We start from the raw sequence: 25,534 nt of genomic DNA, 5'->3' as shown, positions 1-25,534 counted from the left end.
ATATGAACTCCATTACATATCAATTCTGTACCTGTTTAGGTTAAATTTTTTGACTATTACTATTTATTGATTGATTTGATTTTGTAGGGTGATAGAATTTCTTTACTAGAGCATTCCTCCACCCACACAAAATCAAAGATATTGGGTATATTCAGATAAATGTATTGCTGTATTTCCACCCAAGTACGTCATATGATCTAGAGCTAGCCATGCATTCATGAAGACTCTGCCAAAATGTTTTGACACTGGCAGGGCCTACCAACCTGGAAAACTTCCAATATTGGCTTGATCATAAACCATATGTCTATACCCTGAACACTGAACTAACTATACCCTGGTTCATTACCAAAAGGTTGGGCAATAAGGTGATTTTGTTTTATTTTGTTTGTTTTGCTATATTAATTTATGAAATTATCTACTAGCAAAGAAAGGGTAATTATCAATCAATATAAATTAAAGGAGCCTCTTACCTTATAACTCTAAGGAGATATACATTGGGAAGTTCTCTGGATTTTGGCTAAAATGACAAGGATTAAAATTCCTTCTGTCATTATACTTGTATAATTTTGGGAAATTTACTTACTTATTTTCCAGGCCTTGATTTTGGCATCTATAAAATACGAGATGTGGCAATGGGCTGGATGGCCTCTAAGATCTCTTTCAGCTCCAAAGGTTTTGGGTTTTTTTTGTCATCTTTTCACAAGTGGCAAAGTAAGATGAAAATAAATAGAACTTTAAAAACCATGATTGTGTTTGGAGGCTGATTTCATGCCAAATATGTAGACATCACTAATATAGTACCCTCCCTTGAGAAATCCTATCCACTACTAAATTTGAAATACCAAATAAAGTGCACATAGGAAGGGTTTCCATTCCGAACATAGGAGTTGCTATGACCCCTCAGTTTAATGTTGGACCGTGAAAATGTTAAAGTAACTCCTGTGTCATGAATATTGATTAAACCAAACAGCCTTTATTTCCCTGGTATGATGATGGTGTGGCAGGGTGTACTCATTAAAAAAAAGAAACTTGTGAGTGAAATCTGTTGCTTAGCTTATCAAAACACCTGTCAGTTTTTTGCAACACATATGGCATTGTAACCAGAATGCCACATGGGTGTCACTTCCTGGATACGATTTGGCTCTCAGAAACACATCCTGAGGACTCATCCCTTCTAAAATGAGATTGGCATCCAACAATTCATCCATGTGGGTCAGAAAAGCCTTCAAAGGCATTTGAACATCTGTGCCCTGGGAAAGAACAATAATTCTATTACACAGGGTGAGATTCTAATCATTGAAATAAAGCAAAAACTGTTTCAAAGTAGGTCTTATATTTATTAAATTTAGTATCTTACCAAAATGGGAGGGAAGTAGGAAATGCACTATTTTAAAATCTGCAATGGAAAATGTTTAAGTCTCTGCAAAGTACCATATAAAAAACCCCATGAGTTCTCATTATTTTTTTTCTTTTTAAGTCATTTTCATTTGAAGGAATGTCATGGGGTAAGACAGTATACAGTTGCCCTGGTAACTCAATTCTACCAAAAGAAAAACATCTAAGTAAACAATGCTCTAAAATTCACATTTCTGTCTTCTTTTCTGGAACGAAATTATATAGAAGCAATTGGGCTCCAAAGAATCTATTTTCATATATTTATTCTGTTGTCTACTTCCTATCTAAAACATCTAAGTAACTGGGTTTTAATAATAACTCTCCTATTAACTAACTAGGTGACCTTGGCTAATGCACTAAATATCTCTGTATCTCAGTTTCTACATTTGTAAAATTATGGGCTTGTTTTTCTTCCCTGGGGGTAAATGGGATAAGAACTAATATAAGCCTTGGCTGTGGAGAGTGATAAAACCAAGGGCATTTTCTTTTCCTTTATAGCAACATGTGAAGTTGAGTGCTTGGTAATATTATTTCTTCTGTTCCTGTTGTATTTCTTTTTTCCTGAATTTTGAAAATTGAGAATTGGAGATGTAATGGATCAGGTCTAAAACTCCAAATAAAAAAAAGGGGGGGGGGTCTGAATTTTAAAAAAAATTTAGTCTTGAAAGGACTAGCCGTGACCTGGAAGGATCCAGCCTTGTGCAGTGATATACTTAACATATTCCAACAGTAGGTCAACCCAGTAGCCAAAACACCATTTCCTCCTAGCTAAGGAAATATTAGTCCATTGAACATATCACATAAAGAAGTATACTTGGCACAAGGAATGTTCTGTAGGAAACATTCTAAATCTAAGTTCATTTTCATCTGAGAATAAAAACATACTGGGCCCAGTTTAGGGAGGTTTCATTTTTATACTTCTTTCTATAACTTCTCAGTGTGTGTATTCAATACTATCTATGTCTATATCTATCTATATGTGTATGTATATATATACATATATACACATATGTATATGTGCATATATCGATACACACATGCATATGCATATCTTTAGAAGAGATAAATTAAGAAAAAATAATCATAATGATGATAATATTAACAACAACTAATACATATAGTGCTTTAAGGCTTGTAAAAGCACTTTAAAAATGTTTTTTTTCTCATCTTATCTTCACAAAACTACTGGGGTGGGGTGGGGCACAGATGCTGTTATTAACCTGATTTATATATGAGGAAACTAAAGGTGATGGAAGCTAAGTGACTTACCAAGGGTCATACAGCTAATAGGCATCTGAGACAAGATATGAATTCTGTTCTTACTGAATCCATATGTCATACTCTATTCACTGTAAAAGAAGAAAAAAAGAAAGAAGAAAAGGAAGGAAGGAAGGAAGGAAGGAAAGAAGAAAGGATGGAATTTAGAATAATAAAACCCTATGTATACTTGTATGTATACACGTACACAATTATGTACGTGTATACATACAAGTATACATAGGGTTTTCTCATATATATGCCCTTAAAAATCCCTAGCTGATAAAAAATATATATAATGTATATACATGTATATATGTATATATATGTGTATATGTGTGTGTGTGTATAATGTTTTTGCCAGAAATTTTTAAAACATTCAAGGTGATTTTTAAAATTGTCTTATTTACAGAACTTTTACTAAGACATTTTTTGGAACAATTTTTCTAGAACCATGTGTCATTAATTCATCACTGTATTTCTTTAAAATTACCTAGTCTTCTGTCTTTTAAAATTAATTTCCAGATTTGACAAGAAAAACATACTTGTTTATTGATTGTGTTTTTTAATGCTGATATATTTGACCATATATGCTTAATAATAATGTGAACACTCACATTGTTTGGTGATTTGAGCCTGTGCCTTTGTATGTGTCAGGTTTTAGTCGCATCCTACTGAAGGGAGAAAGTTTATTTCTTAATTTGTTTCACACATTTGCTGTCCAAAGAGGGATCAATATGTGTTTGTCCTTAATTTCACTGAAGAGGTCTATGTTTTCTATGCATAGTTTAAAAGAAAAAGCAGCAGGAAGTTAGATTGTGCTTAATGAAAATATAACCTCCAGCTTGAAGTTTCACACATATGTTGAACTCCTGTTGTTTTGCCACTCCTGCTATCCAGTGGTATTAAACCTTAACATGAATACTGTGTACTTGGGTCAATGATCAAATTCAAACAAACAAACAAACAAACAGAAATGCTCATTTCACTGAATTCTCTTCTACTATGTTCAAGGAATTCAAAGAAAAGGTTCCATCCCATCCTGATTGGATATAGCAGGTGCCATCATTAAAAAGCATAAAAGATTAACTGAATATGTCTTCAGGGTATCACTCAGTAAACAAATAAACATTCTTTTAAGAGTCTACTATGTGCCAGATACTGTGCTGAATGCTGGGAAAATTTGAAAAAGAGCAAAACAATGAATCATTGTTCTCAAAGAGCTAACAATCTAATAGTGGAGACAAGTAAATACATACATACCAGTCAGTTATATATGTATGAAATATGAAAAATATGAAATAATTTTTAAAAAAGGAAGGTACTAGAATTATAAGGGGTTAGGAAATGTTTTCTGTAGAAGATGGGATTTTAGTTGAAACTTGAAGGAAGCTAGGGATGCAAGCTGAAGGAGATGAGGAGGGACAGAATTCCAGGCATAGAATATAGCCAGAGAAAATACAAGTAACCTAGAGATGAATTGTCTTGACTGAAGGAAAACAAGGAAGCCAAAGTTATCAGGTCAAAGAATGTGTGAGGTAGAGAACATGATGGATAAAAAGAATAGAAAGATAGGAGTTAGGTTATAAAGGACTTTGAATGTGAAATGGAGGGGTTTTTATTTGATCCTGGAGGTGATAGGGAGCCATTGGATTTTATTGAGTAAGGGCCTGACAAGAATGTACCTACACTTTAGGAAAAACACTTTGATGCCTAAATGGAGATGGATTGAAGTCAGGAGAAAACTGAAGCAGGCAGACCCACTAGCAGCAGGCCATTGAAGTAGTCCAAGAATGGGTTTATAATGGCATAGACATGAGTTGTGGGATCAGGAAAGAGAGGAAGTATAGTGGAGAGAGGTTTCAAAGAGGAAATCAAAGGGGATTAAAAAAAAGATTGGATATGTGAGGTGAGAGATAGTGAGGAGTTGAGGATGACATCTAGGTTTTGAGCCTGAAGGACTAGAAAGATAGTGGTTCCTTGACAATAGTAGGAAAGTTAGAAGGATGAGACGGTTTAGGGAGAAAGATGAGTTCAGTTTTGGATAGGTTGAGTTCACTATGTTCATTGGAAATTCAGTTCAAGATGTCTTGAAAGGAAGTTTGAGATGTGAGATTGGAGATCAACAGAGAGGTTAGAGAAGGATAGGTAGATTTTAGAAATAAAAACACAGAGATGGTAATTAAATCTATGGGAGCTAATAAAATCACCAAGTGAGTAGTACAGAGGGAAAAGAAAAGTGGTTCTAGGGCAGAGTCCTTTAAGACTTCTATGGTTACCTCGATAAGGATCCAGGAAAAGAGATTAAGAAGGGGTGGCTTGCCCAGTAGAAGAAGACTAAGGATAGAATAATGTTCTTAGAACCTAGAGTGAAGGGAGCATCAAGAAAAAAGAGAATGATCAATAAAGACTGCTGAGAGGTCAAGAAGGATAAGAATTGAGAAAAGGTCATTAGATTTAGCAATTAATATATCATTGGTTACTTTGGAAAGAGCTGTTTCAGTGGAATGGTGAAGTTGGAAGCTGTATTATTAGGGATTAAGAAGTGAATGAGAAGAGAGAAAGAAGAGGAACCTATTGTGGTTGGCCTTGCTCAAGGAGTTTTGCCACAAACAGCAAATAAAATAGAGGGAAATACTTACTAGGATGGGAAGAACAATTAAGGTTTTTTTTTTGGAAGGTTGGGGAGACATGAGCAGGTTTATATGCAGTAGAAAAGAAGCAAATTGATAGGGAAAGATAAAGATAAATGACAGAGTGGTGATAACTGACCTAGTAATTTGTTGGAAAAGGTTGGATTAAATGGGATCCCTTATGCTGTTAGAGGGAAGCTCTTTGGGAAGGAGTAAGTCAAATTTTCAAATTATACTGTTATTTATTTCATTAAATATTGACCAATTACATTTTAAAAACTTAATATTCATCTTTTAAATTTTTGAGTTCCAAATTCTCTCCCACCTTTCTCCCCCTCTTGCCCCTTCCCCATTCATTGAGAGGGCAAGCAATATGATATCAATTATGCATGTGAAGTCATGAAAAATATTTTCATATTAGCCTTGTTGCAAAACAAACAAATGCAAGAAAAAAATTAAAAAGTAAAAAGAGTAATCTTCAATCATCACTCAGATTTCATTAGTTCTTTCTCTGGAGATGGATAACATTTTTTAACATGAGTCCTTTGGAACGGTCTTAGATCACTGTCTTTCACAGTTCATCATCCTTACAATATTGTTGTTGTCTACAATGTTCTCCTGGTTCTTCTCATTTCATTCTGCACCAGTTCAAAAATCAGTCTTCCCAGGTTTTTCTGTGACCATTCCTCTCATCATTTCTTATAACACACTAGTTATACACATATATACATATATACACATATATACACTATATATACACAACTAGTATTTCATCACAACCATATACCACAACTGTTCAACCATTCTCCAATTGATGGTCAACTGCTTCATTTCTAGTCCTTTGCTGCCACAAAGAGCTATTAGAAATTTTTTTGTACATAATGGCATTTTTCCTTTTTCTTTGATCTCTTTGGAATACAGATCTAATAGTGGTATTGCTGGGTCAAAGAGTATGAACATTTTGTAGCCCTTTGGACATAGTTTCAAATTTTTCACAGAATGGCTGGAGCAGTTTGCAACTCACCAACAATGTGTCATTTTACCTATTTTTCCACATTTCCTCAAGCATTTATCATTTTCTTCTTTTTCTGCCATGTTAGCCAATCTCATAGTTGTGAGGTGGTACCTCAGAGTTGTTTTAATTTGCATTTCTCTAATCAATAATGATTTAGAACATTTTTCACGTGACTATTGATAGATGTGATTTCTTCTTCTGAAAATTATCTGTTTATATCCTTTAAACATTTATTGATTGGAGAATGGGTCTATTATTTTTAAATAAATTTCATGCAGTTCCCTACATATTTGATAAATGAGGCCTTAATTAGAAAAATTATTGTAAAAATATTTTCTTGCTTTCCTTCTAACTTTGGCTGCATTGGTTTTGTTTGTTCAAAAGTTACAATGCTAATTCTTCATGAGATGTGGGTGAAAAAAAAGATAGTGGCAGAAAGTACTTTAGTAATATGAACTGAAGAAAAGGGAAAAGAGAGACCTCATGGTAAATGCCCTTATTATCTTCTGTAAAATATGAGACAAAGATATCAGCTAAGCAGGTAGGAAAGGGGGAGCCATAATGGTTGGAAGAAGGGTGAAATTGATTAGAAGATTCACTGTGACGAGTAGGATAGTGAGTTGATAAGGGAGGTACAGAAGGATAGCCTAGTGTCAGTGAGGGCCCAGTTTAGGTTACATAATATAAATTTGTAATGAATGCATTCAGATTGATTGTATGATTTTATCAATTTTCATTTAGCTCCATGTGTGTAAGAGGGAAGGTGACAGACAGTCCAAAGCTCTAACTTGGTAGAGTAGAAATAGCAATATGATAATGAGGTCAGGGACTCAACATAAAAGAAGAGAGTGTAGAGGTTGAACTGGTTCACAAAGAGGTTAAGATGAAGAAAAGAGGAAAGAGTGGTTAGTCCAGGGGAAATATCCTGGGAGAAATATGAGGCATCAAGGTAGTAGAGGTCATGGTGTGGAAGAAGTATAGGATTTGGTAAGAAAAAGTGGAGGGAGAGGTGGAAATTCGATAAATTATGGTGAGATATGGAGATTTTAGAATTCTTGAAAATGGAGGCAGTACATTTGTAGGTGATGGCAAGATCTAGGGTCTGCCTATTTTGTGCAAGGCTAAGGTGGAATGGGGAAGTAGTTCATACAAAGTGAGTGGTTAGGGTGCTTGAAGTAGAATCAATAAGTATTTTGAAGTCACCTCATTTGAGGGAAGAATTTGGGAAGGAAAGAAAAATTGTGAGCCAGGTAATTAACTCCTTGAAGAAGGAAGGAACATGACCTGGAGATCTGTAGACAATATCTAGTAGGATTTTGATTCTGTGGTAGATGTGAATTGTGTGAACCACAAATGAAGAGAGGTTGCTGAGTGATGGAGATAAGAAGAGAACCTGGAAGTGGCAATGATAAGCAGGGAGTATTCCAATTCCTCCAACTCAACTGGTGAGCTGGGGGCATGAGTAAGGTACATTCAGCATTGTAAACAGTGGCCAGAAATGCTGTGTCATCAAAGTGCAGCCAGATTTCAGTGAATTATAGAAGATGGAAGAGTGGAAGAGGAAAAGATTTACCATGATTGGAAACTTGTTGTATATGGAACAGGTGTTACAGGGGACACAGTGGAAGGGGTGGGTGGTGTTTTATTGGGACTTTGGAGTAGGAAGGTTGAGGGAGACTGGAATAATGAATCAGGAGAGGGAAGATGAAAAATGGGGCTCATTTGATAATCAAGAAGGGGTTCAGAATCACTGGGATGAGTAGAGTGTGATCAGTTGTGAGAATGATTTGTCTTTGAGTGTAATGTACTACTCTTATTTGAAGAAGAGGCTTCAGATTGAGACAAGCAAAGCAGAAGAATGAAGACAAACATTCAGATGCATGCATTGGTGAGGGGGGAGGCAATTCTCTGTTTCACTTTCCTCAAAAGGCTGGAGATCAGGCAGGAGAAAGTGCAGCAGAGGATGGAAATCAAACCTGCACAGAAGATAGAAGTCCCACTTTCTACTGACTAACCTCTTCCTCCTTACCTCAAAAAACATTCACTGTAGGAGATGTAAGGCCTGAGGTCAAAGGGAAATTTGCACCTTTTTACACCAGAGGATCTAGAGGAAATTGCCTTTTAATATCACAGATGGCTACTGGACCCTAGATGCCTTTCCTCAGGGAACAGTAGCAGCAGATATAGAAAGAATATTGGCTAGAAAAAGGTTTTGATTTCTCTTCCCACCTGAAGTGGTAGATGAGGAGGGTGCTACAGGAGGTAAAAGTCTCCTGTTCAGGGAATGGTCTACTGGGGCAGAAGAATGTTGGTCCACCCTTTGCAGCCTTCTCCTAGTTGTTAGCTTTATACTGGGGGTGGGGTGGGATAGAGTAGGAAAATTAAAATAGAATGCAGAAGATAGTAAAGAGTAATTTCATAGTCCTTAAATCACTAGCTATTTTAGCTAACTTGTAGTATTCTTTTTCCCTTCCCAGTAATGACAATGATAACTTAGCTTGACAAAATCTACTGAAATTCTATATCAATATATGGATCTATTAATAAATTTAAGGACAGTATTTTGAGACAGGAACTCACCTTCAATCACATTAGATAAAGTTAATGTAAAATCTTGGTGATACACTTCAAATTTCTGATTTAGATGAACCAAGCTATTGGAAAAAATGAGACTACATTCTATTATCATGAGCTATATGTAGTTCTGTTAATAAAATATTGGTTTCAACTTTTGAAAACCCTATACAATGTCAGTCTAATTCCTGAGAGTGAAGAGGTGGCCTGACCTCAGAATTTCACTTCCAGCATATTTTCTTTTGTAGTCAGAGTTCTATTTAATACAATCTTTGAAGTATTTCCATTTCACTATATGTAAAAATAACTTCAGAAGTGACTTTTTTCCCCAGAAAATTCTACTTTTTAAAATGCTGTAGTTCCTAAACTTCATTTGAACCATTTTAAAGATGCCCTGATGGTAATGGAAAACTACTTGTCATAAAGGTAGCTTGTGGTATAGAGTACAGAAAATACAGGAAATTCAGCCTGGAAGTGTACCCATTAGTAATACTGAGAATATGCTATTAATATCACCAGTGCAATACAATGCTAGAATCAATCAGATTTTGACAGTGTTTGTGACCCAAATCACTGGACTTCAGAATATTTGACCATTCCACTCATTTTAGATGTCCAGTTTGTATCAGTGCCAGAGCCATGTTCAGCCTGGCATGCCTGGGACTTCGTTACAGTGCTAACATATGAGGATTAGGCTTACTAAATTCCCCAATTTAGTCCACAAAATTCCTAGAGCATGGCTCAAACCCTTGCCCAATTGCAGCCTGTTGGAGCAGGCTGATGATATTTTCTCAACAGAAAAGACTCTCAGTCTTGTTACTTTTCCTGGTATCTGTGCCAAGTGACTGGTCTGGAATAGTGTAAGGACCAACAACAGCTATCCCCTGTTCAAATGTGGCACAATTATTAGGGCATTCATTGTATCTCTCATGCTTCTTTTGCTCTCACTAGCACCATGCAGGAAAGATTAAATAAATTTAAGTTTTTGTGGTAATATTTTGTATATTTGCTGTCAAATTAATGAGCTACACCATCAGAAACTGAAGGGACATTTTCATAGCATCCTTATTCAATCCTAGAGTTAATTTTATTTTTCTATACTTGTTCTACCTTATTTACCATGACTAACAACCCTTTGTATAAGGCTAGAAAATTCAGTCAGTCTACTAGTATAATCATATAATTCAGAAATTTTTTTTCTTCTGATGGACCAAATAACAAACAACAATGACGATGACAGCAACAACAGCAACATCATCATCAACAATAATTTCATTCTTACTACTTTTCCAGACATTCTCATTCCTTCCAGCCTGCTCATACCCTTCCAAACACTGATAATTTTTCTTCATCCAAACTTCTAGTACACAATGTAACCTAGATATTTCTAGAATCCAGCACATCTCCTGGTACCCTCTTTAGAGCTGACTGCTCCTTCTTTCACACCATCTTTTACCTACATGTTCCAGAAGAGGAATTGAAACACTCCTCTCCACCTCCTCATGCTCAGGAATTATAATGATAGTGTAGATGGTTTTTTAAAGTTGAAACCAATATTTTATTAACAAAACTCCATATGACTCATGATGATAGAAAGTAATCTCATTTTTTACTAATAGATTGGTTCATCTAAATCAGAAATTTGAAGAGAAGAGGGGGAGGAGAAGGAAGAAAAGGAAGAGGAAGAAGGAGTGGAGGAGGAGGAGGAGGAGGAGGAGGAGGAGAAGAAGAAAAAGAAGAAGAAGAAGATGAAGAAGAAGAAGAAGTAGAAGAAGAAGAAGAAGAAATTTAAATAGTGCTTGAGGTTTGCAAAGCATTGTACGTATATTATCTCATTTTATCTTCAACATTACCCTGGGAGATAGTTGCTATTATTACCCTTATTTGTAAAATTCATTAATTTATTTTTAGTTTTCAATTTTCACTTCCATAAGCTTTTGAGTTTTAAATTTTCTCCCCTTACCTTCCCACCTCCCTCCCCAAGATGGTGTACAATATGATATAGGCTCTACATTTACATTATTATTAAACATATTTTCACATTAGTCATATTCTGAGGAAGAATTAGAATCAATAGGAGAACCCACAAAAAAGAAGAAACAAAACAAAACAGAAGAAAAAAAAGAGCAAATAGCATGCTTTGATTGGCATTCAGACTCCATAGTTCTTTCTCTGGATGTGGATAGCATTTTCCATCCTGAGACTTTTGGAGATGTCTTAGATCCTTACATTGCTGAGAAGAGTTTAGTCTATCAAAGATAGTCATTGCACAATGTGGCTGTTACTGTGTACCATGTTCTCCTGGTTCTGCTCTCCTCACTCAGCATCAAGTCTTTCCAGGTTTTTCTGAAGTCCACTTGCTCATTATTTCTTACAGCCCAATAGTATCCCATTACATTCATATACTACAACTTGTTCACCCATTCCCCAATTGATGGGCACCCCCTCAATTTCTAATTCTATGCCACCATAGAAAGAGCTGATATAAATATTTTTGTACATGTGGGTCATTTTCCCATTTTTATGACCTCTTTGGGATCCAGTCATAGAAGTGCTATTGCTAGGTCAAATGGTATGCATATTTTTATAGCCCTTTGGGCATAGTTCCAAATTGCTCTTCAAAATGGTTAGATTAGTTCACAAGTCCTCCAACAATGCATTAATGTTCCAATTTTCCCACATCTCCTCCAACATTTACCATTTTCCTGTTTTGTCATGTTAGCTAATCTGATTAGTATGATATAGTACCTCAGAGTCATTTTGATTTGCATTTCTCTAGTCAATAGTGATTTAGAGCATTTTTTCATATAACTATAGATAGTTTTGATTTCTTTATCTGAAAACTTCCTGTTCATATCCTTTGACTATTTATCAATTGAGGAATGCCATGTATTTGTATAAATTTGACTCAGTTCTCTATATATGTGAGAAATGAGGCCTTTATCAGAGATACTTATTGCAAAAATGTTCGTTTTCTGCTTTCTTTTTAATTTTGGTTACATTGATTTTGTTTATGCAAAAACTTTAAAAATTTATACAATCAAAATTATCTATTTCAAATTTTGAAATGCTCTTGAAATTTTATTTGGTCTTAAATTCTTCCCTTATCCACAGATATGACAAATAAACCATTCCATAATCTCCTAATTTGCTTATGGTATTATCCTTTATGAGTAAATCGTGTACCCATTTTGATCTGATCTTGCTGTACAGTGTGAGATGTTGGTCTATACCTAGTTTTTGTCATACTGTTTTCCAATTTTCCCAGCAGTTTTTGTCAAATAATGAGTTTTTGTTCCAGAAGTTTGAATCTTTGCGTTTATCACATGCTAGATTACTATGGTCATTATTGCATGTACCTCATCTATTCCAATGATCCACCACTATATTTCTCAGTCATTACCAGATTGTGTTGATAAAAACCACTTTATAATAGAGTTTGAGATCTGGTATGGCTAGACTACCTTCCTTCACAATTTTTTTCATTTATCTCTTTGATATCCTTGACTATTTGTTCTTCCAGGTGAATTTTGTTATTATTTTTTCTAGCCTTATGAAATACATTTTTAGTAGTTTAATTGTTACAAGGTCAGTCATTTTTCAAATGAAATATTTCACGTTTTCTTTCACTTTTTTCCATTCTTTTGACTTTGTTTCATTGTTTCTGAATGTCCCATGGAGTCATTAGCTTCCACTTGCCCAATTTTTAAGGAATTTTTTTCACTAAAATTTTGTCCCTTTCCCCCCATTTCTTATTTGGCATATTCTGCTTTTTAAGTATTTCTTTTCTTCAATGAATTTTTGAGACCAGTTGGCCAAATTTCTTTTTTCAAAGTATTATTTTCTTTTTTTTAATGGTAATTTTTATTTATTTTTTTGTTTTCAACATTTACTTTCACAAGATTTTGAGTTCCAAATTTGCACCCCGTCTCACCCCTCCCCCCACCCCAAGATGGCATGCATTCTAAATACCCCGTCCCCTAGTCTGACTTCACTTCTATCTCTCCCCCCTTCTCTTATCCCCTTCCCCTTCAATTTTCCTGTGGGGCATTATGGATTTCTGTACCCCATTTCCTGTATTTCTTATTTCCCAGTTGCATGAGAAAACTTTTTTTTAAACATGTGTTTTTAAAACTTTGGGTTCCAAATTTTCTCCCTTCATCCCTCCCCACCCACCCTCATTGATAAGTAAAGCAACTAAATATATGTTATATATGTGCAATTATGCAAAACACTTCCATAGTAGACATGCTGTGAAAAACTAACTCTATTTCCCTTAATCCTATCCTGCCCACCCATTTATTCTATTCTTTCCTTTGAGCCTGTCCCTCCTCAGAAGTTATTTGCTTCTGATTACTCCCTTTCTCAATCTGCCCTCCTCTCTATCATTCCCCTACTCTCTTGTCCCTTCCCCCCCCCCATTTTCCTGTAGGGTAAGACAGATTTCCACACCCAATGAGTGTGTGTGTTATTCCTTCCTTAAGTCAAATCCTATGAGAATAAGAGTCACTCATTCCTTCTCACCTTCCCCCATTTCACCTCCACCGGAAGAGCCTTTTCTTTTCTCTTTTTTTTTTGTGGGATAATTTACCCCATTCTACCTCTCCCTTTCTCCTTCTCTTAGTATATTCCTCTATCACCCCTTAATTTTATTTTTTAGATATGACCCTTTCATTTTCAACTCACCCTGTACCCTCTATCTATCTATCTATATCTATATATACATACATATAATTTTTTTCCCCTCCAACTACCCTAATACTGACAAAGGTCTCATGAGTTGCAAATATCATCTTTCCATGCAGGAATGTAAACAGTTCAATCTTAATAAGTCTCTTATGATTTTCTCTTTCCTGTTTACCTCTTCATGTTCCACTTGAGTCTTGTATTGGAAAATCAAATTTTCTATTCAATTCTGGTCTTTTCATCAAGAATGCTTGAAAGTCCTCTATTTCACTGAATGACCATTTTTTCCCCTGAAGAATTATACTCAGTTTTGCTGGGTAGGTGATTCTTGGTTGTAATCCTATCTCCTTTGCTCTCCAGAATATTATATTCCATGCCCTGAGGTCCCTTAATGTAGAAGCAGCTAAATCTTTGTGTTATTCTGATTGTGTTTCCACAATACTTGAATTGCTTCTTTCTGGCTGCTTGTAATATTATCTCCTTGACCTGGGAACTCTGGAATTTGGCTCCAATATTCCTAGGAGTTTTCCTTTGGGGCTCTCTTTCAGGAGGAGATTGGTGGATTCTTTCAATTTCTATTTTGCCCTCTGGTTCTAAAATATCAGGGCAGTTTTCCTTGATCATTTCTTGAAAGATGATGTCTAGGCTCTTTTTTTGATCATGACTTTCAGATAGTCCAATAATTTTTAAATTCTCTCTCCTGGATCTATTTTCCAGGTCAGTTGTTTTTCCAATGAGATATTTCACCTTGTTTTCTAATTTTTCATTCTTTTGGATTTGTTTTACAGTGTCTTGATTTCTCATAAAGTTACTAGCTTCCAATTGCTCTATTCTAATTTTTAAGGAAGTATTTTCTTCAGTAATCTTTTGGACTTCCTTTTCCATTTGGCCAATTTTGCTTTATAGGGCATTCTTCTCCTCATTGACTTTTTGGACCTCTTTTGCCATTTGGGTTAGGCTATTTTATAAGGTATTATTTTCTTCAGTATTTTTTTGGGTCTCCTTTAGCAAGCTGTTGACTTGTTTTTCATGATTTTCTTGCATCACTCTCAGTTTTTCCTCTACTTCTCTTACTTGCTTCTCAAAATCCCTTTTGAGTTCTTCTAAGGCCTGGGACTGATTCATATTCTTCTTGGAGGCTTTGGATGTAGGAGCTTTGGCTTTGTTGTCTTCTTCTAGTTGTATGTTTTGATCTTCTATGTCACCAAAGTAAGATAATATAGTCTGTCTCTTTTTGTGCTGCTTACTCATGATCCTGGCCAATTACTTGAGTCTTAAATTCTTTGTAGGATAAAAGTCTGCTTCCAATGTGAAGAGTGCACTGTCCCAAGCTTTGGGGTTTGTACAGCTATTTTTGGAGGTACTTCTAGGGACCTGAAAATTTTCAGTTCTTCCAAGGTGGTATGATAAGGGGTGAGGTGTTTTCTCTCCACACCACAACAAACTCCACTACACCAGCGTCCCTCCCTGCCCCAGGACCGCCCCTCAGAACTGTGACCCACATCCAAGCACTGGTAAAGCAAGACATTCCTGCCTCAGCACTCGCAAAGAGATTCCTGCAAGCCTCCTCTGATCAGTCACTCAATTCCCCCTCAGTCTGTGGGCCCAAAGTTCAGGAAAAAGCCGCAGCCCCGGACCACACTCGAGACTTGCAGCTGAGACCTAGCTCCTCTCTCACCACAGTCACAGACTTTTCCCACTGACCTTCTAAGTTGTCTTTGGTGTTCAGGGGTTGAGAAGTCTGGAAACCACCACAACTGCCCGCGATTCAGTCCTCTGAGGCCTGCTCCAGGTTCACTGTGGCTTGTGCACCCACACCGAACTGTGCTCCTCTCCCCATCTGGTGCGATATACCTTTCCCGATCAGCCATCCAGGCTGTCTTTGGCTGGAAATTTGTCTCACTCTATTTTTTTGTGGGTTCTGCTGCTTTAGAATTTGTTTAGAGCCATTTTTTAGGTATTTGGAGGGCTTTGGGAGACAGCTTAAGACAGTCACTGCTTTCCCTCCTCCATCTTGGCTCTGCCCCAAAGTATTATTTTCTTCAGTATTTTTGTGCCTCTTTTACCAAGTTGTTAATTCCCTTTTTAAATTTTTTTGCATCACTTCAATTTTTCTCTCTTTTTTTTCTTCAATCACTCATCATTTTCTTTAACTCTTCTGGAAATTCTTGTTGGACTTCTGTCCAATTGTGATTTTTTTTTAAAAAAGATTTTGGATCTTTTGTTTTAGCTGTTTTCACATTTGTGACTTTTTTTTTTAGGCAATTGGGGTTAAGTGACTTGCCCAGGATTGAGCAACTAGTAAGTGTCAAGTGTTTGATCTGAGGTCAGATTTGAACTCAGGTCCTCCTGACTTCAGGGCCAGTGCTCTATCCACTGTGCCACCTAACTTCACCCCCCCCTTTTTTTTTGCTTCTTAGTGAGGCAATCAGGGTTAAGTGACTTGCCCAGTGTCACATAGCTAGCAAGTGTTAAGTGTCTGAGGCTGGATTTGAACTCAGGTCCTCCTGACTCCAAGGCCAGAGCTCTATTTACTGCACCACCTAGTTGCCCATTTTTTTTTCTTCATCTGAATTTGTGTCTTATTTTTCCCTGCTACTGTACCTTTGTATAGTCAAGTTATTTTGTTGTTGTTTGCTCATTTTTTCATCTAATTCATAACTTTGAATTTTATGTTAAATTTGGACTGCTTATGTGAGAGTAGGGAGTCACTGCCCTATTCTTCAGGATTTTTCCTTCTGCTCTTTTCAGAGCTAATTCTTGGTATCTGCAAGTTTCTTGGTGTTTTCTAGGTGGTGTAATTGGGGGACAAGTGTGGCCACACTCTCCTGCTCTACACTCTGGTCTTTACCCAGTAAAGGTCTCTGTTCCCCTACATCTGCAAGTAGTAAAACATCTTTTGGTCCCAAAACTGTGAGCATGTCCCTTTCTCTCCAGAAATTGCAAGCACTAGTGCTTCTCTTTGCTTAGGAATTGTGACTGGGGTCCCTGCTCCCTTGTGATAGATCACAAGTGTTCATCTCCCCCCATGAAACTGTGCACCAAAACTATGTATGGGCAATAGAGTTGCCAAATAGTGCCTAGTTCCATACCCAGTACCATTTCAGGGTCCCCTGTAATCTCTCTCTTACCAGTTGTCTAATCACCTTATCATTTCTGGGCTGAGAGCTCCAGAAGTTGCAACTGCTGTCACAGCTACCTCCATGGCCCATTGCTGGTGTTGCTCCTGCATGTTCTCCAGGGAATCCCTGACTCCTGTGTCAGAGACCTCTACTGCTGACCTCTTAAGATGTCTTAGGGTGGAAAAAATAACTCAAGCTGAACTTCTGTTGTCTCTACTGCTCCAGAACTCAATTTGAGGCATTACTATAAAGATGTTTAGAAGGAAATGGGAGATTTCATGTGGGTTATTGACTCTACTTTGCCATCTTGACTCCTTCAATCAGTATTTTTCAAATACAAACCTTGAACTCAATTTTTTCACCTTTAAAGTCAATTCTCTTTCTGCTATTCCAAACTGCCACTGAAATTTTTATTTCTTTTAATCAATTAATTTTTTAAATTAGTTAAGGTTTTTGCTGTCTCCAAATGACTCTAAATAAAAAAGATAACATCACAGTCAAGTCACTAAGCATTTATTAAGTGCTTTCTCTGTCCTCGGTGCATCAGAAATAATATTGAGCTTAGAATTTGAGCATTTGGGTTCAAATCCTAGCTCTACCCCTTACTTACAGGATACTCTTTTTTCAAGAATAGTTGGATTATTGCAACAGTTACATTTTGATGCCTTGCATCAGTCAAGGGCACAACTGATAATCACATCAGGAACAGATGGTCTACACTGTCAAATATATAAAATTTTCTTTTATATTTGTTCAACACTGGTCAGCAAGCAGATTCAGTCCATAGTTAGTCTTGATTCATTTACTGTGTCAACCCAAGCTTCTTCTTCAGAGACTCTAGCATCTCAGGTAGAGGAGAACGGGGAAGTCTGAAACAGACTTTCATGGAGTCATAGATGAATCACTTTAGTGCAGTCAAAGTACCAATCATGATGGTACAGGTAAATAGCGCCTTCTATACATCTTTGAATCCAAGCCTTTGGAGGACTTATGAAGCTGAACCGCACTTTTCCTTCTTCAGCATAGATACCATGGAGTCAACAGTGTAGGACATGATGCCACGGAAGACAATGGCTATGTAATCTGCCATGAAGATCACCACTAGCTCTTATCCCTTTGAGAACTCACTCTGGGGCTTCAGAACAAGGTACTTGTACCGGGCCTCAACAGTGCACTCAAAACAAGCAAACTTCATCCTGGTGTATGGAATCTGTCTCACCCATAAAGGAGCAACACCTTTGTAGAATGCAAAGAGGCCTTCTTCTTTAAACATTTTTGGAGCAGCCTCCCTCAGGATGTTGGCATAACCTGACTGGGTCTGAATTCTGACCTTGGCAGCTTCCATATGAGCCAGGGCAATATTAGCAAAGAATTCAGCATTGGCTGAGGCAGTCAAATACAGGGATGTATGGCAGAGGTAAGAGTTTTCCTCACCAAGAATGTTGCTATACAAGACTTCGAAGACTTCATAAAAACCAAACTTGCAGAGTCCCCGCATTGAGTAGCCAATGAATGTTGGAGCCCATCCTTTAGCCAGACCATGAACACCATCTTCTCTAAGTGTGATGGAGAATCCATTAAAGATGCCCTTGTATTTCTGAGGGTCCACATGCATCCTGCATTTCACTAAGTCAAGGGGTATAACAGCAATGTGTGTCAGGCCACAAATTAAGTTCCCACCAATGCCACATAGTACATAAAACTTCATGGAGCCATATTCACAACTGTATTCTAAGACGGCAGAGACACAGCTGACCATCCACTATAGCAGGCTGTGACTTTCCAAGAATCATCTTTAACAAGATGCCTTTTGTATCTGAGTCTCAACTTCTTCATTTGTAAAATGGGAGAGTTGGAATAAATAGCTTCTGAGGTATCTCTTCTAGGTACAAAACATAGAAGTAATTTGACAACACTAGAATCACAGATACTAGCACTTATGGGCATACTGGAGCCAGCTAGTACTGTGTTTGAAAGAGTTGAGTATTAAATTTTCAGTGTGAATATTTACGCCCCAGAAATAGGCACACACTAGAAATTAGGAATTGATTTATTAATTAGCTGATTGTCTTGGCTTAATAAAGTGATTGAAAAATATTAATAATGTAGTTTAAATTTAAAAGTTTATAGTAGCTACATTTTTTTCAGAGAGCCAATATTTAAACATTTAAGCATATTTTTGTCTGCTCTATTTAATTGGAATTTGAGACTGCAACTTGCAAATACCATGCCCAGAAGTCTTGATTTGATTCATTTTAATGGTAGGTTTTTCGAGATAATATAAAAAGTCATTATAAGAAGCTGAAGGAAGTGGAAGCTTCTCAGTCTAATAGGAGAACCCAGAAACTAAGTTCTAAGATTTCATCAAATATAATTTCTCTCTGGAACAGATCAAATACTTTACTGGTAATGTGTGATTTTGACTTGCAATTCTCTTCCCACAATAATAAAGGATCATTTTAAACACATTCTATAAGTGAACACAACTGTATCCTCCAAATTGACTAAAAATAATACAAGAACTTCATTTCTTTATAGAGAAATTGGGATTTTTTAAGAACTTTTTTCCTGAAGTTTTTTTTTTTAATTTCAAATAGCTCTGAAACACTTTACAATCCGCTCAGTTTCTTTTGGAAAATAACAGCTGGATTGAATTGAACACTTTAGAAGATATTTCATTTCTTGGCACTTAAAATCAATATTTTTCTCACTGTCATGAATATTTTTTGTAGAAACCTTGGCAGCTATTTTTGTTCATTGTAATTGTGGCTTTACTGTAGGTGAAGATGGAATACCTTTCTCTCATTACTAAGAGCTTAGTAGCCCTGAGCTAAAGGCTGTGATTCTTCATGTCACCACTGTGGTGGCAAATGAGAATTTCCATTTAGTTTCTAGTAACCTCATTTGTCAAGAAGACTGTATTTCAAGTTTATATAGATTTAAGGAAAACAAAAACCAGACAGCCAAATGCCTCTTTTGTCATAAATCGCATCCATCTATTGGTCAAAAGTTAAACTAATGTGATGTTAACTTTGCTGACACACTGACCTATTTCAGACTTTACTTAAAGACGTATGAAACTAACTTAATTCCTAAATCAGTTCTCCACTGAAGATGATGTCAATATGCTGCCAATGCAATATAGCATCCATGGGAATGACGTCCTAAATAGAAGATACTGAAAGTTCCTAAAACTTTACCATGAACACTATAGAGTCAGAAATATATAAGAAGAATTTCTACATAGAAGGTTAAAAAGATTTATTTTTTAAGAAAAAAAAGATTTGAAATTGTTCTCATCTCCCTTGCTTTCAATTTTAGTGTGATATAATCAAGATAAAAAAAAGTCATGCTTGAAGATATCTTAAATCTGTCTTAATTTTTAAATGACAAGCCTTTTAAGTCAAGTGACTAAAGCTCTTGGAGACTGAAAAAATGCACAGTGGGTCACATGGCAACTGAATGAACTTAGGGTTTCTAATGAATTCTACTGTGTACAGACTAGTTTTACAAGCTCTATCTGAACTCAAATTATTTTTCAGCTGTTTCTGATTATCTTGCCAGGAACTCACAACTGCTGGACTTTAGCCTCAAGTTTCTGACCTAAAGCTATTGAAAATTCAGCAAAAGCATGAAATTGCTAATGAGTCACAAAACCAACTTAACATAGCCTACTCCCAGCATAACCTCATGTTCTGACTTCTCCACCCCAATCATTGAATTTGTGAATTCTGCTCTTCTGCAGATCAGGCAACCTCATTGAAAAGACTATTGTGAACATAATTTCTTCTTTGTTATTCCAACATACAGAGAGGTCTATGACTTTTTATGTTTTCTTTGTACCTCTCAGGTCTTGCTTATATTAGCTAACTTGCTATCAATACCACATTGATTTCTCCAACTCTAATCAATGTTTTTTTCATTCTTCCATCAACCCATCAATCTAAATTAAAGTCTAAATGTTTCTATATGTGTTTGGATGGCAAGATATACTGGAGAAGGGAACAGGAAAATTACAAATATTGTATAGCTTCCTTTGTATCTTTATTCCAAAATGACTTCCATCTCTTTTCAAATTTATCAGCTAAAAAGATGTTTCTAAACTGCATATAATTCTTTATATTTAATTGGTGCAAAGGAAAAGTTCTCTAAAATGTTTACATTCTTTTAAAAAATAACACAAATATGTTGTTTTTGTATATTTAATATATTTGAATATTTGAATTATGTAAGAAGATTCCTCAAAGTATTTTGTATCAATGTAACAAATTATATTCAACACAACATACATTTATTAAGTTTTTACTATGGGTCAAAACACTACTAGAAGTGCTAGGAATTCAAACTTGAAATGATTCATTTGCTCAACGATGTTACTTCTGCTGGGGGAAAATAATATGTACCCAGATATATGTCAAATATATATATAATTGCCAGTACAAAGAAATTTCATTTGGTAGGGAGGGAAAAGGAAGAACTAACAACTGGGATTATCTTTTAAATTATTTTTATTTATTTTGTTAAACATTTCCCAATTACATGTGTTTAGCACTTATTTTTTAAAACTTTTGATTTACAAATTATCTCTCTTCCTTCCCTCCTCCCCTTTGAGAAAAAAAGTTTGATATAAGTTATATGTGTGAAGTCATGCAAAACATATTGCCATATTAGCCATGTTGTGAAAGAAAACAGGAACAAAATAAAACAATAAAAAGAAAGAAAGTGAAAAAAGTAGGCCTTACCCCATATTTAGAGTTCATCAGTTTTCTCTCTGGAGGTGGATAGTATCTTTCATTGTGGCTCCTTTGGAATTGTCTTAGATTATTGTCTTGATTAGAGTAGCTAATTCTTTTACAGTTGATCATCTTTACAATATTGCAGTAACTGTGTACAATGTCGACCAAGTAGTGCTGACTTCACTCTTCATGACTTCATATAGGTCTTTTTAAGATTTTTCTAAAACCATGCTGATCATCATTTCTTATAGCATAATCTTCCATTATCACACTACAACTTGTTCAGTCATTCCCCAATTGATGGGCATCCCCTCACTTTCCAATTCTTTTCCATCACAAATAGATGTACTTATACATTATTTGTACAAATAGGCCCACTTCCCACTTTGATCTTTTGGGGATATGATCCTAGTAGTGATAGTCAAAAGGTATGCACAGTTTCATAGCACTTTGGGCAAAGTTTTAAGTTGTTTAGCAGAATGATTGGACTAGTTCATAATTCCACCAGCAATGAATTAATGTCCCTATTTTTCCACATCCCCTTCAGCATTTGTCGTTTTATGTTTATGTCATGTTAGCCAATCTGATAAGTGAAAGGTCTTATCTCAGAGTTGTTTTAATTTGTATTTCTCTAAGCAGTAGTGATTTATAGCATTTTTCATGTGACTATCAATGGCTTTGATTTCTTTTTTTCTGAAAACTGCCTAAACATATCCTTTGACAATTTATCAACTGGAAGATGGCTCTTATTTTTTTTTTTATAAATTTAGCTCATTTCCCTATATATTTGAGAAATGACACCTTTATCAGAGAAGTTTGCTATAAAATTTTCAGTTTCCTGTGATCAAAAATATCTATTTTCTTTTTTGTAATTCTCCCTATCTCTTCTTTGGCCACAAACTTTTACCTCAACCACAGATCTGGCAGATAATTTTTTTTTCTATTCTTCACTAATTTACTTATGGTATTACTCTTTATGTCTAAATCATTTACCCATTTGACCTAACCTTAGTATACAAGGTGAAATGTTGGTTCCTGCCTAATTTCTGCCAAACTACTTTCAAGCTTTCCCAGCAATTTTTGTCAAATGGTGAATTCTTACCCCCAAAACTTGGATCTTTGGGTTTATAAAATACTAGGTTACTATGATCATTTACTATTGTGTATTACATACCCAATCTATTCCACTAATTCATAACCCTATTTCTTAGCTGGTACTAGATTATTTTAATGATTACTAATTAGTAATATAGTTCAGAATCTGGAACTGCTAGGTAATCTTCCTTAATCTCTGCCTCCCATTAGTTCCCTTAATATTATTGACTTTCTATTCTTCCGAATTAATTTTATTGCTATTTTTTCTCCCTGTATAATAATTTAATGGTTTGGCTGGTATGGCAGTGAATCAGTAAATTGATGAGTAGAATTTTTATTTTTATTATATTGGGTCAGCATACCCATGAGCAATTATTATTTCTCCAACTTTTGAAAACTATTTTTATTTGTGTGAAAAATGTCTTGTAATTGTGTTCATATAATCTTTAGGTCTTGGCAGACAGATTCCCAAATGTTTTATATTGTCTATAGTTTTTTTTCTTTAAATAATATTTTATTTTTTCCCATAATTACATATCAAGAAAAAATTTTAGCATTCATTTTTATCAAGATTTTGAGTTCCTATTTTTTCTCTCTCCCACTATTCCCTTCTTCTGAAAATGGTAGGCAGTTTGATATAGTTTATACATATACTGTCATGTAAAACTTATTTCCGTATTCATCACAGTTACCTATAAAAGTACTTCACAGGGTGAAGTGACTTATATATTCAAGATAAATTTCTCAAAATAGCTCTAATATGAGTTCTGAATTCTCCTGAGAGTGGAGGGCAAGGTTTCCAGGAATATGTAACCCACAAAGAGGCCATACTGCAAAGAAGGATATTGCTCACAATAGCTCCAATAGTATTCAAGTGTGGGAAACTGAAAATAAGAACCACAAATAAAACTATTCTAAGTTTTCAATTGATCTCAAGCTAAAAGCTAGAGACCTACTAACATGCTCCTCAATTCTATGCAACTTTTTTTTGCCCACATCTGTGATTCCATCAGTCTAGGAAGTTTCCATGTAAAGAAATTCCCTTTACCAATAGAGATTGGCAATTTTTTTTTTATTTTTTAAGAGACTGAAGAAATAGACACCAAATTGCCAACATTCTCTGAATTAAAGAGAAAGCAAGGGAGTTCAAGAAGAACATCTACTTCTACTTCATTTACTACACCAAAGCCTTTAACTGTATGGACCACAACAAAATGTGGCAAGTCCTCAAAGAGATGGGAGTACAAGATCATCTTGTTTCCTGAGTAACCTGTAGGTAAGCCAAGAAGCAACAATTTCAACCAACCATGAAACAACTGATTGGTTTAAAATTGGAAAAGGAGAATGACAAGGCTGTATGTCATCTTATTTATTTAACTTACATGTAGACTACATCATGTAAAATATCAGGTTGGATGAATCAAAAGCTGAAATTAAGGTTGCCCAGAGAAATATCAATATTCTCAGATGCAGACAATACTACTCTGATGAAAGAAAGTCAAGAGAATTAAGAAGCTTCTTGATAAGGGTGAAAGAGAAGAGTGTAAAAGCTGGATTAAAGTTTAACATAAAAAAAAAACACCTAAGATCTTGGCCACTGGTCACATCACTTCTGGGAAATAGAAGAAGAAATGGAAGCAGTAGCTGATTTTATATTCTTGGGATCAAAATTGCTGCAGAGGGTAGCTGCAGTCATGACATTAAAAGTTTCTTGCTCCTGTAAAGGGCAACTATGACAAATCTGTACAGCATACTAAAAAGCAGAGACACCACCTTGCCAACAAAGACATATATAATCAAAGTTATGATTTTTCCAATAGCAATGTATGACTGTGAGAGTTGGACTATAAGGAAAGCTGAGTGATGCATAATTGATGCTTTCAAATTGAGGTGCTGGAGAAGACTTTTAAGAATTTCTTGGACTGCAAGGAGATCAAATAAGTCAATGCTTAAAGAAATTAATTCAGGCTATTCACTGGAAAGTTAAACACTGAAGCTAAAGCTTAAATACTTTGGCCAAATAATGAAAAGGTGGTACTCATTGGAAAAGACCCTTATGTTGGGAAAGATTGAAGGCAAAAGAAAAGGAGTTGGTAGAGGATGAGATGGATAGATAATATCATGGAAACAACAAACATGAACTTGTGTCAACTTCAAGAGATAGTGGAGGACAGAAGGGCCTGGCATGCTATGGTCCATTGGGTCACAGAGTTGGACAGAACTGAATGACTGAACAACAACAACAACAAAAATCTCAAGGAATATATATGCTTCTGCAAGTTCTTTCAGTGATATGAGATATAATAATGGGACAGGAGATGTTATTTAATTCAGCCCATCTATGGTCAGGACCAATTCCTATAGAAAGCAATTATTGTACATAATTAAAACCTAATTGAGTATTTTGCTACTACTCAGGACCAGTCCATCCTTCCCCTTCAGCCCCTTTCCATTTTAATGTATTATTGATGCGATGTGACAACTTAGTACTCTATGCATTTCTGTAGTGGTACATAAAGACAAGTTATAATGGGAATCTCTAGCCTTGAGCCATGCAATATTGCTCCCACCTCACTCTCCTGTCTGTGTGTCTCTCTAGGGGTGTAGATCTCAGGTACTAGTTTAAGAAGAATTGAGCATTATTTTTTTCTTGCTCCTGGGAGGCTATGGACCTAGTTGGACAGTGATGACAGGAAAACCTATTGTGATATAAACATAAAGAATTAGGAAAATGTATTAACATTTTTCAGACTGTTAGATTTGGAACCTGCTGATTATAGCTGGTTTCATTCTAATTAACAGACTTTTATGTGATCATATAGCCCTGAGACATTTGCTCCACCTTAATATCAAAACCACATATGTACATACATACATACATATATACATACACACAAAAAAAATGAGGAAGAAAGAGAATCCTCTCAATTATATAACATAAATTCAAAAATGATGCAGTTAATTTCTTCTAAGATTAACATTCCTTCCAGTCTTTCTCTTAGAGTTGTTGATTATTAGGTC

General features: G+C 35.7%; 1 pseudogene; it reads right to left on the bottom strand.

Moving 5' to 3' along the window:
* Positions 1-17,484: 17,484 nt before the first annotated feature.
* LOC114037456 lies at positions 17,485-18,441 on the bottom strand (annotated as a pseudogene).
* Between the last annotated feature and the right edge of the window lie 7,093 nt (positions 18,442-25,534).

This window comes from Vombatus ursinus, unplaced genomic scaffold, assembly GCF_900497805.2.
Source record: "Vombatus ursinus unplaced genomic scaffold, bare-nosed wombat genome assembly UNPS02000582.1, whole genome shotgun sequence".
In the NCBI taxonomy this organism is placed as follows: domain Eukaryota; kingdom Metazoa; phylum Chordata; class Mammalia; order Diprotodontia; family Vombatidae; genus Vombatus; species Vombatus ursinus.
This window is presented reverse-complemented; position numbering and strand designations above follow the sequence as displayed.